This window comes from Capricornis sumatraensis, chromosome 2 (assembly GCF_032405125.1).
Source record: "Capricornis sumatraensis isolate serow.1 chromosome 2, serow.2, whole genome shotgun sequence".
Taxonomy (NCBI): Eukaryota; Metazoa; Chordata; class Mammalia; order Artiodactyla; family Bovidae; genus Capricornis; species Capricornis sumatraensis.
In genome coordinates, this window is record NC_091070.1 from 138,563,638 (window position 1) to 138,580,667 (window position 17,030).

Consider the following 17,030-nt stretch of genomic DNA (forward strand, 5'->3'; position numbering starts at 1 on the left):
TTATGGTAGAAATTAGGTGTAAGTAAAAGAGGAAACCATTGAAAAATTCACAGTAGGATACTGAACAACCATGGTAGCAGTAGAAAACAAGAGAAATAGATTCATTTGATATTTATCTTGGAGGTTAAATCTATAAGGTTATAGTGAAAGTGAATTTGCAAGAGACTTCTCATTGTCTGTTGAAAGACTGGACATATTAGGGCATAAACACCATAAAGGCAAAGATCATTCTTTTGTTTAAAGCTATTACCTAGCACCTAAATCAATGCCTCTTATATAGCAGGGACTGAATTAACACCTATTCAATTCATGAAGTAAATGGTACTGTTCACTGAGATAATATCAACTATGGGTTTGGAGAGTTTCATGTGGAGCATTTGGACACATTAATTGAAAATTTTCCTGACTCTTCATAATGGAGATGTGGATTTACCAGAGTTGAGAAACAGAAAGGGAGATAAGCAATACAGATAGAAGATAAAGATGTATAACTTCTGTATACAGGTGTAACATAAAGCCATGAGTAAAGATAAGAAGGCTCTACATTCTCCCTGAATGAAAAATAAAGAAGCTTATGGCACAACCTGAGAAATGCCATGGCCTAGAAAGATGGTAGATAAGAAAAGTTCAAAAGAATAGCTTTATCAAGAAGTTACTGCCTCCACATGTCCTCAGCATACTAAAACCATCTACCTGTGAATAGAAGGCCATGTGGGCCACTTAGAGAACTTCCCAGTGGCAGAATAACAGAAAATGACAAAAAGAAGGAAAGTGTGGGCTTTCTTTTCCAAGTTGTGAGTAGCTAAGTTTGCTTCCTGAGCAACATAATATGATGTCTGAACACATATGAGCAGGATTTAGGATTTTAATCAAATACAATTTACAGCAAAATTATTGTGCATATTTAATAATGTGACTAATCCTTACTGTGCTTCATGGTAATTAGGCACAATGTTAAGCAGCTTGAATAAATGAATGTGATTAGCATAATGTTAATATAGCTAAACTCATTTTATTGTCAAATGAAGAATAGAAAGGCAAAAATGTGGAAAGGAGGAGGCTTTTTGAGGCCTCTTTGAAACTCTGTTATTAGTAACCTGGTAATAACCTTCTTTGCAAGGCAAAGCTCCTCAATCAAAAGCCTTGCTAATTGCCTTATAAGAAAAGCCAGTAATAGTTGGACTCTGAGCTTCATTTCCTGACTTGACTTAAACTCTGTCATCTCTTCTAGAATTTACATAAACTGGCATCAAATAAGAGGTAGGTCAGACCAAAAGAGTCCAGGAAAAAGCCAAAAAGACAAAACTGGAAAGGCATCATCAGTTCAGTTCAGTTCAGTTCATTTCAGTCACTCAGTCATGTCCGACTCTTTGCAATCCCATGAATCGCAACACGCCAGGCCTCCCTGTCCATCACCATCTCCCGGAGTTCACTCAGACTCACGTCCATCGAGTCAGTGATGCCATCCAGTCATCTCATCCTTGGTCGTCCCCTTCTCCTCCTGCCCCCAATCCCTCCCAGCATCAGAGTCTTTTCCAATGAGTCAACTCTTCTCATGAGGTGGCCAAAGTATTGGAGTTTCAGCTTTAGCATCATTCCTTCCAAAGAAATCCCAGGACTGATCTCCTTCAGAATGGACTGGTTGCATCTCCTTGCAGTCCAAGGGACTCTCAAGAGTCTTCTCCAACACCACAGTTCAAAAGCATCAATTCTTCAGTGCTCAGCCTTCTTCACAGTCCAACTCTCACATCCATACATGACCACAAGAAAAACCATAGCCTTGACTAGAAGGACCTTAGTCGGCAAAATAATGTCTCTGCTTTTGAATATGCTATCTAGGTTGGTCATGACTTTTCTTCCAAGGAGTAAGCGTCTTTTAATTTCATGGCTGCAGTCACCATCTGCAGTGATTTTGGAGCCCCCCAAAATAAAGTCTGACACTGTTTCCACTGTTTCCTCATCTATTTCCCATGAAGTGATGGGACCGGATGCCATGATCTTCATTTTCTGAATGTTGAGCTATAAGCCAACTTTTTCACTCTCCTCTTTCACTTTCATCAAGAGGCTTTTTAGATTGAAAGAAAGATTGTGAAAGAAAGCCAGAAATGACTTTTCTTTTTTGTATTTCACAGTGAAATCAAATCTACTTCTTATTTTTAGGAAAATCAGAGAAAGTTCCATAGCTTCTATATAGACTTTTAAGATAACATAAATTCCTACAATCATCTGCAGTCACAAAAGTGGTGTCATTTCAGTTGTTAATAATGCCAATCCAAATGAATCATTAAAGTTTAAACTCTAATGAAAAAGTGTTTACATCTCAACTTGGTCTTTGGCAGAGTACACTCCTTTAGTGGAAAAAGGAGTTATGGCAGGCCTCTTTCTTTCCAAAATTTGTTATTCTATACTCTGTCATTCACATTGCAAACTCTGGTTTCTACTTCTTCATAATTAAGAGAGAAAAAAATGATGCTTATTGGGGGCCAGAAAAGTTCTTACTTGACTAAAATAGTCATGATTAACAGTTATTTTGTTCTCTGGACTACTTATTATATTTAGGATTAAATCTATCTTTGTTTTACCTTTTTGTCTTTCTATTTCCATACTCAGAAATGCTACCAACTCCCTTATCAACTGTCATTTTAATTTAGATCACTGTTTTTAGGGAGTCATTTTATAATGACAGGACAGGGTCACTTAATTCAGAGGACACAATAATGTTAAACAGTTGTATGCCTAATAAAGAATGAAACAAAAACTACTAACATTGTAACTCATCAAATAGAGTTGGATATTTTAATATTCCTTTCAATAATAGATATGATTCAAGCAGAAAATTAGTAAGTATAGAAGGCAAATCAAGAAAAAAAAAAAAACTGTTAGCAAACATGACCTGAATAACATTTACATAACAACATAAACACCTGAAACCAACATAATATTGAAAATCAACTATAAAAAAAATTAAAATTCTCCAATAAACAATCCAAAAGGTAAATTAAGAAATAATACCATTTATAATAGCATCAAAAAGAATTATATATTTAAGATTAAACTTAATCATGGATGCAAAATATAAAAACAAAAACTACATAAATTTAATTATAGTATTAAAAGAGATACATATAAATGGAAAGGCAATTCAGATGAAAGTCAATATGTTAAGATGTCAATACTACACAAAGTGATATACAGATTTAATGTAATCTTTATCAAAATCCCAACAGTGTTCTTTTGAAGTAACAGAAAACTATCTAACCTAAAATTCATAAGGAGTTTCAAGGAATCCTGAATTACCAAACAATCTTGAAAAATAAAAAGATAGTTGGAGGACTCACACTTCCTGATTTCAAAATTACAAATCTACAATACTTAAAATCATGTGGTGTTGTCAATAAAACAGACATATAGACCAACAAAATGAAAATATATTTTCACACATATGGGTGAATGTTTTTGATAAAGATGTCAAGAGAACAGAGTGGGAAAAGGACAGAGTTTTCAACAAATAGTGTTGGGAAAACTGAGTATCTAAATCCAAATAATGAAATCAGACTTGTCTCTTACACTTTACAAAAATTAATTCAAAATGAATCAAAGACCCCAATGACAGAGCTAAACTTATAAAACTTAGAAGAAAACATATGAATAAGTTTCATGACACTAAATATGGTCGTGATTATGTGATACGAAAGTATAGGCAATAAAAGTAAAAATAGCTAAATTTGATGACACCAACATTAAACACTTTTGTGTATCAAAGAGCACAACAAAGTGAGAAGGATATAAACAAAAGAGGGAAAATGATTTGTGGATTACATACATCTGTCAAGGGATTAATATTTAGAATGCATAACGTATCATAGCGTTAGTCACTCAGTTGTGTCTGACTCTTTGCGACCCCACTGACTGTAGCCTGGCCAGGCTCCTCTATCCATGGGATTCTCCAGGCAAGAATATTGGAGTGGGCTGCCATTCACTTCTCCAAAAGAAAGTGTAAAGAATTCTTAATCATAAGAAATATAAATCAAAGCTACAATGTGATCACTTCACACACATTAGGATAACTGTTATTAAAAAATAATAATAACAAATGGTGAAAATGTAAAAAAAGTAGAACTCTCACATACTACTGGTGTGAATGTAAACTGGTGCAGTCTCTATGGAAAGATAATGGCTGTTCCCCAAATAATGAAATAGAGAATTTTCATATGATCCAGCAATTTTACTCTTCAGTGTATATAACCAACAAACTTGAAATCAAGGTCTTTAAGAGATAATTGTATACCCCACTTTCAAAGCTGCATTATTCATACAGCCAAGAAGTTGAAGAGACCCAAATGTCTATCTGTGGATGGATAGAAAACAAAATGTGGTGTATAATACAATGGAATGTGATTCAGACGTTAAAAGGAAGCAGATTATGGAAATTTTACTAAGGAAAACAAGCCAGTCACAAAAGGAAGAATACTGTATGGTTTCATATATATATGAAGTAAACAAAGTATTCAAATTCATAGAGACAAAACTAGATTGGTGGTTACCAAGGATTGGTACAGGTTGGAGTATGGCTACTCAATGAATACCATTTAAGGTATGCAAAATGAAAAACTTTTGGAAAGTGACTGCACAACAGAATGAGTATATTTAATACTACCAAACAGTAAAATTCAAAATAGATAACATGGTGAATTTTTTTATCTCTCTTGCAGTCCAAAAGACTCTCAAGAGTCTTCTCCAACACCACAGTTCAAAAGCATCAATTCTTAGCACTTAGCTTTGTTTATAGTCCAACTCTCACATCCATACATGACTACTGGAAAAACCATAGCTTTGGAATATGTCTCTGCTTTTTAATATGTTGTCTAGGTTGGTCATAGCTTTTCTTCCAAGGAGCAAGCATCTTTTAATTTATGGCTGCAGTCACTATATGCAGTGATTTTGGAGCCCAAAAAATATAAAGTCTGCAACTGTTTCCACTGTTTCCCGATCTATTTGCCATAAAGTGATGGGACCAGATGCCATGATCTTAGTTTTCTGAATGTTGAGTTTTAAGCCAACTTATTACTCTCCTCTTTCACATTCATCAAGAGTCTCCTTAGTTATTCCCTTTCTGCCATAAGGGTAGCATCATCTACATGTCTGAGGTTATTGATATTTCTCCCAGTAATCATGATTCCAGCCTATGCTTCTTGCAGCCCAGTATTTCTCAGATGTAGTCTGGAAAATCGCATGGACGGAGGAGCCTGGAAGGCTGCAGTCCATGAGGTCGCTGAGGGTCTGACACGACTGAGCGACTTCACTTTCAATTTTCACTTTCATGCATTGGAGAAGGAAATGGCAACCCACTCCAGTGTTCTGGCCTGGAGAATCCCAGGGACGGGGAGCCTGGTGGGCTGCCGTCTATGGAGTCGCACAGAGTCGGACACGACTGAAGCCACTTAGTAGCAGCAGCAAAAGTCTGCATATATGATAAATAAGCAGGGTGACAATATACATCTTTGACGTAATTCTTTTCCAATTTAGAACCAGTCTGTTGTTCCATGTCCAGTTCTAACTGTTCCTTCTTGACCTGCATACAGATTTCTTAGGAGGCAGGTAAGGTGGTCTGGTATTCTGATCTCTTTCAGAATTTTCCACCATTTGTTGTAATCCACACAGTAAAAGAAATTAATGTAGTCAGTAAAGCAGAAGCAGATGTTTTTCTGAAACTCTCTTCCTTTTTCCATGATCCAACAGATGTTGGCAATTGGATTGCTGGTTCCTCTGCCTTTTCTAAATCGAGCTTGAACATCTGGAAGTTCATGGTTCATGTACTGTTGAAGCCTCGCTTGGAGAATTTTGAGCATTATTCTGCTAACATGTGAGATGAGTGCAATTGTGTGATAGTTTGAACATTCTTTGCATTGCCTTTCTTTGGGATTAGAATGAAAACTGACCATTTCCAGTCTGTGGCCACTGCTGTGTTTCCCAAATTTGCTGGGCATATTGAGTGCAGCACTTTCTCATCTTTCAAGATTTGAAATAGCTCCACTGGAATTCCATCACCTCCACTAGCTTTGTTTGTAGTGATGCTTTCTAAGGCCCACTTGACTTCACATTCCCGGATGTCTGGCTCTAGGTTAGTGATCACACCATCATGATTATCTGGGTCATGAAGATCTTTTTTGTATAGTTCTTCTGTGTATTCTTGCCACCTCTTCTTAATATCTTCTACTTCTGCTAGGTCCATACCATTTCTGTCCTTTATCAAGCCTATCTTTGCATGAAATGTTCCCTTGGTATCTCTAATTTTCTTGAAGATATCTCTAGTCTTTCCCATTCTATTGTTTTCCTCTATTTCTTTGCACTGATCACTGAGGAAGGCTTTCTTATCTCTCCTTTCTATTCTTTGGAACTCTGCATTCAAATGGGTATATCTTTCTTTTTCTCCCTTGCATTTTGCTTCTCTTTTCTTCACATCTGCTTGTAAGGCCTCCTCATACAACCGTCTGGCCTTTTTGCATTTTTCTTGGGGATGGTCTTGATCACTGCCTCCTGTACAGTATTCCAAACCTCCATCAATAGTTCTTCAGGCACTCAGTCTATCAGATCTAATCCCTTGAATCTATTTGTCACTTCTACTGTATACTCGTAGGGATTTGATTTAGATCATACCTGAATGCTCTAGTGGTTTTCCCTACTTTCTTCAATTTCAGTCTGAATTTGGCCATAAGGAGTTCATGATCTGAGCCACAGTCAGCTCCTGGTCTGGTTTTCGCTGACTGTATAGAGCTTCTCCATCTTTGGCTGCAAAGAATATAATCAGTCTGATTTTGGTGTTGACCATCTGGTGATGTCCATGTGAGGAGTCTTCTCTTGTGTTGTTGGAAGAGGGTGTTTGCTATGACCAGTGTGTTCTCTTGGCAAAACTCTATTTGTCTTTGCCCTGCTTCATTCCATATTCCAAGGCCAAATTTTCCTGTTACTCCAGGTGTTTCTTGACATCCTACTTTTGCATTCCAGTCCCCTATAATGAAAAAGATATCTTTTTGGGGTGTTGGTTCTAAAAGGTCTTGTAGGTCTTCATAGAACCATTCAACTTCAGCTTCTTCAGCATTACTGGTTGGGGCATAGACTTGGATTACTGTGATATTGAATGGTTTGCTTTCGAAACAAACAGAGATCATTCTGTCGTTTTTGAGAGTGCATCCAAGTACTGCATTTTGGACTCTTTTGTTGACCATGATGGCTACTCCATTTCTTCTAAGGGATTCCTGCCCGCAGTAGTAGATATAATGGTCATCTGAGTTAAATTCACCCATTCCAGTCCATTTTAGTTCGCTGATTCCTAGAATGCCAATGTTCACTCTTACCATCTTCCTTTTGGTCACTTCAAATTTGCCTTGATTCATGGACCTAACATTTCAGGTTCCTATGCAGTATTGCTCTTTACAGCATCAGACCTTGCTTCTATCACCAGTCACATCCACATCTGGGTATTATTTTTGCTTTGGCTCCATCCCTTCATTCTTTCTGGAATTATTTCTCCACTGATCTCCAGTAGCATATTGGGCACCTACTGACCTGGGGAGTTCCTCTTTCAGTGTCCTATCATTTTGCCTTTTCATACTGTTCATGGGATTCTCAAGGCAAGAATACTGAAGTGGTTTGCCATTTCCTTCTCCAGTGGACTATGTTTTGTCAGAGCTCTCCTCCATGATCCATCCATCTTGGGTGACCCTATATGTCATGGTTCATAGTTTCATTGAGTTAAACAAGGCTGTGGTCCATGTGATCAGATTGGTTAGTTTTCTGTGATTTTGGTTTCATCCTGTTTGCCTTCTGATGGAGAAGGATAAGAGGCTTATGGAAGCTTCCTGATCAGAGAGGCTAACTGAGGGGGAAATCAGCCCTTGTTCTGATGAGCAGGGCCATGCTCAGTAAATCTTTAATCCAATTTTCTATTGATGGGTGTGGCTGTGTTCCCTCCATATTGTTTGACTTGGGGCCAATCTATGGTGGAGGTAATGAAGATAATAGCAACCTCCTTCAAAAGGTCCCATGCAAGCACTGCTGCACTCAGTGCCCCCAATCCTGCAGCCAGTCACCATGGACCCACACCTCTGCTGGAGACTCCTGGACATTCACACACAAGTCTGTGTCGGTTTCTTGTGGGGTCACTGCTCCTTTCCCCTGGGTCTTGGTGCACACAAGGTTTTGTTTGTACCCTCGAAGAGTCTATTTTCCTACTCCTGTGTAAGTTCTGGCAGTTCTGAGGTGGGGTTAATGGTGGCCTTCTCTAAAAGGGCTTATGCCATACCCAGGTCTACGGCAGTCAGAGCCCCTGTGCCTACAGCAGTCCACTACTGACCCATACCTCTGCAGGAGACACTTGAACACAGTTCTGTCTCAGTTTCTGTGGGGTCTCTGGGTCCTGGTGCATACAAGGTTTGTTTCAGCCTTCCGAGTATCTCTGGTGGGTATGGGGTTTGATTCTAAATGCAATTTCACCCCTCCTACCATCATGCTGGGTCTTCTCTTTTGCCTTTGGACATGGGGTATCTCTTTTTGGTGGGATTCAACATTCTTTTGTCAACAGTTGTTCAGCAGCAAGTTGTAATTTTGGAATTCTCACAGGGGAAGATGAGCACACATCCTTCTACTCAGCCATCCTGGAGTCAAGTTGTGAACTTTAGTTAGGCAAAGATTTCTTAGGTACAACACCAAAAGCATAATTTATAAAAGACAATATACTGAAGTTTATCTGAATTAAGAACTTCTACTCTTTAAATGATACTGCTAAGAGAACAAAAAAAAAAAAAAAACAAAGCATAGAATATGAGAAAATATATTCTAACCTAATATATTCCAATTATAAAGGTCATATTTTCAAAATATATACAGAACTTAAAATTCAAAGAAGAAAAAAGAAAGCATACAAGCCAGTTAAAAGTGGGCAAAAAATTAAAATAAACATTTAATCAAATCAATACATGGATGTCAAAAAGAGTACTAAAAGATGGTCCATATTAGCTATAAACTGCAATGAGATATCCCTAAAAACACAATAGGTATAATACTAAAAGGACTTGATCACACCACGTGTCATCAAGAATGTGGAACAACCGGAAACCTCATATTCTTCTGTTGGAATGGTAAGTAATTTGACAGTTTCTTAAAAAGTTAAATTCACACCAACTCTACCATTCAGTCCTTCTACTCCTTGATGGAATGAAATGCTCAGCAATTTGCTTTCTGCAATAAAATGGTTGAATATCAAAGTAATTATACTGAGTTGAAGAAGCCAGATAAAGTATATACAGTAAGAATCTATTTATATAAAATTGTAAAAAATTCAAACTAATCCATAGCAACTGAAAGTAGGTTGATAGTTGCTGGTGATGAAAGTGAGTTGTAAAAGGCAGTAAGGAGGAATATACCTGGACTGTATATATATAACAATACCTATCAGAGTATATACTTAAATATGTACTTTTATTTTATGTGTTAATAAATTCATATTTTGATATGTAAGAAATAAAGACTTCTTTCAGATAATCAAACACTAATTGAACTTATCAGCAAATATGCACTATAAAAAATTAAAGACAGGACTTTTGAAAATAAAAATAATAACAGAAAGTTGGATTTGAAAGGATTAATACTAGAAATAATACATGTGTGATAATTTGTTTTTCCATTTAAAATTCTCCTTCTTTAAAATGTAATTCACTGCATAAAGCAAAGTGTCTTTTGTAGATATATGACATGCAGAAATAAAATACAAAATAAAAACAGCACAAAGAATGGGAGGGGGAAATGGAATTACAGTGTCATAAAGTCCTTACTTTAGGGAGTAGCCATCATGGTCAACAAAAGAGTCCGAAATGCAGTACTTGGATGTAATCTCAAAAATGACAGAATGATCTCTGTTCATTTCCAAGGCAAGCCATTCAATATCACGGTAATCCAAGCCTATGCTGCAACCAGTAACTCTGAAGAAGCTGAAGTTGAATGGTTCAATGAAGACCTACAAGACCTTTTACAACTAACACCAAAAAGAGATGTTTTTTTCACTATAGGGGTCTGGAATGCAAAAGTAGGAAGTCAAGAAACACCTGGAGTAATAGGCAAAATTGGCCTTGGAATACGGAATGAATCAGTGCAAAGGCCAATAGAGTTGTGCCAAGAGAAAGCACTGGTCATAGCAAACACCCTCTTCCAACAACACAAGAGAAGACTCTACATATGGACATCACCAGATGGTCAACACCAAAATCAGATTGATTATATTCTTTGCAGCCAAAGATGGAGAAACTCTATACAATCAGCAAGAACAAGACCAGGAGCTGACTGTGGCTCAGATCATGAACTCCTTATGGCCAAATTCAGACTTAAATTGAAGAAAGTAGGGAAAACCACTAGAACATTCAGGTATGACCTAAATCAAATCCCTTATGATTATACAGTGGAAGTGAGAAATAGATTTAAGGCACTAGATCTGATGGACAGAGTGCCTGATGAACTATGGGTGGAGGTTCGTGACATTGTACAGGAGACAGAGATCAAGACCATTCCCATGGAAAAGAAATGCAAAAAGGCAAAATGTCTGTCTGGGGAGGCCTTACAAATAGCTGTGAAAAGAAGAGAAGTGAAAAGCAAAGGAGAAAAGGAAAGATATAAGCATCCGAATGCAGAGTTCCAAAGAATAGCAAGGAGAGATAAGAAAGCCTTCCCCAGCGATCAATGCAAAGAACTAGAGGAAGACAACAGAATGGGAAAGACTAGAGATCTCTTCAAGAAAATTAGAGATACCACGGGAACATTTCATCCAAAGAAGGGCTCGATAAAGGATAGAAATGCTATATAACCTAACAGAAGCAGAAGATATTAAGAAGAGATGGCAAGAATACTGAAGAACTGCACAAAAAAGATCTTCATGACCCAGATAATCACGATGGTGTGATCATTCACCTAGAGCCAGACATCCTGGAATGTGAAGTCAAGTGGGCTTTAGAAAACATCATTATGAACAAAGCTAGTGGAGGTGAAAGAATTCCAGTTGAGCCATTTCAAATCCTGAAAGATGCTGCTGTGAAAGTGCTGCACTCAATTTGCCAGCAAATTTGGAAAACTCAGCAGCGGCCACAGGGCTGGAAAAGGTCAGTTTTCATTCCAATTCCAAAGAAATGAAATGCCAAAGAATGCTCAAACTACTGCACAATTGCACTCATCTCACACGCTAGTAAAGTAATGCTCAAAATTCTCCAAGCCAGGCTTCAGCAATACATGAACCGTGAACTTCCAGATGTTCAAGGTGGTTTTAGAAAAGGTAGAGGAACCAGAGATCAAACTGCCAACATCTGCTGAATCATGAAAAAAAGAAGAGAGTTCCAGAAAATCATCTATTTTTGTTTTTTGAGTATGCCAAAGCCTTTGACTGTGTGGATCACAATAAACTGTGGAAAATTCTGAAAGAGATGGGAATACCAGACCCACACCCCTTCCCCGCCTCTTTAGAAACCTATATGCAGGTCAGGAAGCAACAGTTAGAACTGGGCATGGAAAAACAGACTGGTTCCAAATAGGAAAAGGAGGATGTCAAGGCTGTATATTGTCACCCTGCTTATTTAACTTACATGCAGAGTACATCAGGAAAAACACTGGGCTAGAAGAAACACAAGCAGGAATCAAGATTGCTGGGAGAAATATCAATAACCTCAGATATGCAGATGACACCATCCTTATGGCAGAAAGAGGAACTAAAAAGCCTCTTGATGAAAGTGAAAGAGGAGAGTGAAAAAGTTGGCTTAAAGCTCAACATTCAGAAAATGAAGATCATGGCATCCAGTCCCATCACTTCATGGGAAATCAATGGGGAAACAGTGGAAACAGTGTCAGACTTTATTTAGGGGGGGGGGGGGCTCCAAAATCACTGCAGATGGTGATTGCAGCCATGAAATTAAAAGACACTTACTCCTTGGAAGAAAAGTTATGACCAATCTAGACAGCATATTAAAAAGCAGAGATATTACTTTGCCAACAAAGATCCATCTAGTCAAGGCTATGGTTTTTCCTGTGGTCATGTATGGATGTGAGAGTTGGACTGTGAAGAAAGCTGAGCACCAAAGAACTGATGCTTTTGAACTGTGGTGTTGGAGAAGACTGTTGAGAGTCCTTTGGACTGCAAGGAAATACAACCAGTCCATCCTAAAGGAAATCAGGCCTGGGTGTTTATTGCTAGGACTGATGCTGAAGCTGAAACTCCAATACTTTGGCCACCTCATGCAAAGAGTTGACTCATTGGAAAAGCCCCTGATGCTGGAGGGATTGGGGGCAGGAGGAGAAGTGGATGACAGAGAATGAGATGGCTGATGGCATCACCGACTTGATGGACATGAGTTTGGGTAAATTCCAGGAGCTGGTGTTGGACAGGGAGGCCTGCTGTGCTGTGTTTCATGGGGTCACAAAAAGTCGGACACGACTGAGCAACTGAACTGAAACTGAAACTGAACTGAAAGTCCTTATACTATAATTAAAGTGTTATAGTATTATTTGAGAGCAAGACTATGACAATTTTATGATGTGCATTATAGACCCTGAAGCAATCACCAAAGACAAAGTGCAATAGAATTTGTAGTTAATAATTAATAATTGAGATAAATAGACTCATAAAGCTAATTAGTCCAAATTAAGGTAGAACAGCACCAAAAAATGGATAGGAAAATAATATTTAGTGAGATACAGGACTAAATCCAACTATATCGATCAATTAAAATCGATTAAATTTCACAAACTATTCAATTCAAAAGTAGAGACATAATTTTTATTTACAAATAAAGATCCAACCATATGCTGGCCACAATAAATCCATAGTAAATATAGCTTTGCAGTTATGCTAAAAATTAAAAGATGGAAAATATAACATAAACATTTTTCTTTTAAAATGGATAAATTAGCTATATCACTATCAGGCAAAGTAGATTTTAGAACACAGCTATTGCCAAGATTTGAGATTTGTATTTGTAGTTGTTGGAGTTGTCAGTCATTAAAGTTAGTCACATTTTACTGAATTTTAAGGGAGTTACAATCCCAGAGATACATTAACCTGGAAACATGAGCCTAGTATAACTCACCCCTAACAAAATCCCCAGTTCTTAAATAGACAAGAACAAGATTTCTGCTAAAAGGTCACCGGCTCCACCTCCTTCTCTTAGATATAGATAAATCAATTTAAAAAAAACTTTCAGAGAATAGAAATAGAAATAAACATATATAGAACCAAGAATTCATGCCATGGCCAAGACAGGGAATAATTGATAGTCCACTCCAGATAAACATGACATAAGCTACAATCCTGCCTGCTGTATGTCTTCTATTCTCCTTCAAATGCTATTTGATACTCTGCCTTGCCTGTCTGTTTTGTTGCCATCCCATGATCATATATTGAAGGTATTATGAGTGAAATTTTCCTATTTAGCCAAAGGTTCCTGGATCATGATAAATAGCATCCATACCTGATTTGAGAAAAACATGCTGATTGAGCATTCTAGATTCAGAGAACACATGTCCCATGACATCGATTTGGGGTTTAGCAGATAATGAGATACAGCATCATCTACCTCTGGGCATTGGTGGGGGCATTTTTTACCGTGTGTGGAGTAATCATAACAGTAATGATATATAGCAACTATAATTTACTGAATAACTATTATTTGCCAGGCATGATACCAGCCTTTCAAGTTAGATCATTTCATTTATGCCTTCAGGCAATTCTGAGGTAGATATCATTATCCTTTTCCTGCAGCTGAGTTGGCAACTGGACGGAGAAGGCAATGGCAACCCACTCCAGTACTCTTGCCGGGAAGGTCCCATGGATTGGAGGAGCCTGGTAGGCTGCAGTCCACGGGATCGTTAGGAGTCGGACACGACTTCACTTTCACTTTCATGCATTGGAGAAGGAAATGGCAACCCACTCCAGTATTCTTGCCTGAAGAATCCCAGGGACGGGAGAGCCGGGTGGGCTGCCCTCTATGAGGTCGCACAGAATCGGACACAACTGAAGCGACTTAGCAGCAGTAGATGTTTCAACAAAGTCTCAGATCAATTAAAAAAAAATAAAAATAAAACTAGCACAGAGTCTTACAGTTAGGAAAATGAGGTGCTGAGGTGGTTTGAATATGAAGCCAAGCACCTCGATCCTTAGATATCATACCATATATAAAACAAGCATGAATGCTGATTCCTTTCTATGAAACTAAACTACTGATGATTTAACTAAGATGAAATAGATTTTGACCCCTCTCAAGCCTCATGTGAGTTTCCCTGGTGGCTCAGATGGTAAAGCATCTGCCGGCAATGCAGGAGACCTGGGTTCGATCCCTGGGTTGGGAAGATCCTCTGGAATAGGAAATGGCAACCCACTCCAATATTCTTGCCTGGAGAATTCCATGGATAGAGGAGCCTGGCAGGCTACAGTCCATGGGGTTGCAAAGAGTCGGAGACAACTGAACGACTTTCACTTCACTTCAAACCTCACGCAGAGTAAGGCTTTAATACAAAATCAATAAATGGTTATTGAATAAATGAATTCATTACAAATTCAATATTTCTAAATCAAAAGTTTTGAACTACAGTTGGACACATGGTTTTAAGATTTGTGTATGAGCAGTAAACAATAGAGATATAATGGAGACATGAAGACATAAATGGCAAAACACCATTTTTTGTCCTCATTTGTAGCCCAAAAACTGATACAAAGAAAGATTATTTTATTTGAAATTTGAGTTTTTAAATTTAGGCCAACAGTCAAATAAATGAGCAAAGAAGTTTTTGAAGCCAAATGTGGCCTAGATTTTTTTTTTTTTTAAGAAATAGCTTTCCTTCTTTGTATTTTTTTTTTCTTTTTTCTTGACCTGACTTAAAACTCACAGCTTCCACATCCAGAATAGATAAAATAGTATGGAACAGGCATTTACTTATGAAACAGCTCTTCACAAGTCACGATTAACCTCAACTACAGATTTTGTTTCTAAGTTATGCCCTTTCTTCCCTGTGTCCAATCAGAAAGAACATTTCTGAAATTCTGTTCACTGAGGGCTTATGTTTTGTGGTATTTTAAAATAAGTATCAGTTGACCTGATTTTTTAAGATATATGAAATTCTGGCAGGTTATGCTATGTGTACTTTTGTAAAGCCATGGTGTCTAAACTTTATAAAACTCATTTATGTGTATTTCATAACCTGAGATGACCTAGAGTGACTAAGCAGTTATACTTAAATACTGGGGTTATTCTATTTTTTGATTGTTCATTATTAAGCATCTATTAGATGTTTAATATGATTCACATTCATAAACAGAATATAGACCTCAATTTCTGTGAGCTTGAGTTTGAAGTGGAAATAAGACACATAGTGTTTGCTACAAAAACAACTGTAGATTCAGAAAGATCTTTGAAATAGAATGAGATTAGAACTGGCCAATATTACGCAAATGCAATTGAGTTCAGGAGTTCTGACTTTAGAGTAAAAAGTATTACACAAAATTATTTGGCTATAGGGCTTAAAGGAACAAAATAATGTTTTTTCCATGTTTAAGTATGTCGATATATCTTCATTATCATCATAACAATCATCTTCATAACTAACATTTGCTGAACACTTGGAATATTCGAGGCCCTGCTTCAAGGGTTTTTCATATATTAATTCATTAATTCTTACCAAACTCCAGTAGGGTAAATGTAAACATCATATCTATTTTATGGATGAGGAAGCTGAAACAAGTGAGAATAAAAGAACTTCTCCCAAACCACACATGTAATAAGTCATGAAGGTGGATTTATATACCTTATGATATCCAAGTGGACCACTGGAGTGTGTGTGTGTGTGCACTCACTGTATATAAGTATACAGCTTAACTGCGTTCTTTTTTTAAATTTACAAAATGTATTCCTCTGTACCTTAACCATGTTGAAGTGCTTACCATGGCTCGATGACAGAATGCACTTTTGAATTCTGTACTTGATCACTTATTCATTGTGTGTCTATGTGTTAGTTGCTCAGTCATGTCCAACTCTCTGCAAACCCATGAATTACAGCCCACCAGGCTACTCTGTCCAGAAAATTCTCCAGGCAAGGGTACTTGAGTGGGTTGCCATTCCCTTCTCCAGGGGATCTTCCCAACTCAGAGATTGAACCCAAGTCTCCTGCATTGCAGACAAATTATTTACCTTCTGAGCAAGCCCAGCTGAGACAAGTTAATTCAACTTTCTGCTCTTCAGAAAGTAAGTCAATGATAAAATACATACCTCATAGGGTTTTGAGAAATAACTGACTTAGTATAAATAAAAGCTCTTAGGATAGTGCGTGGGACACAGCAAGTGTTCAGTAAACATCAGTTCAAAAAGAGTCCAAAATGCAGTTCTTGGGTACAATCTCAAAGATCACAGAAAGATCTCTTGTTTGTTTTGGAGGGGAGGCAAACCATTCAATATCAATGTAATCCAAGTCTATGCCCCAACCACTAAAGTCAAAGAAGCTGAAGTTGAACAGTTCTATAAAGACCTACAAGACGTTCTAGAGCTAACACCAAAACAGATGTCCATTTCATCACAGGGGACTGAAATGCAAAAGTAAGAAGTCAAGAAATATCTGGAGATATAGGAAAGTTTGGCCTTGGAGTAAAAATGAAGCAGAGCAAAGGCTAACAGAGTTGTACCAAGAGAACACAATGGCCATAGCAAACATCTGCTTCCAACAAACAAGAGACGAATCTACATATGGACATCACCAGGTGGTCAATACCGAAATAAGATTGATTATATTCTTTGCAGCTGAATATGGAAAAGCTCTACACATTCAGCAAAAACAAGACCAGGAACTGACTGTGGCTGAGATCATGATCTCCTTACTGAAAAATTCAGACTTAAATTGAAGAAAGTAGGGGAAACCACTAGACCATTCAGGTATGACCTAAATTATATCCCTTACGATTATACGGCAGAAGTGACAAAGAGGTTCAAAGGATTAGATCTGATAGACAGCATGAG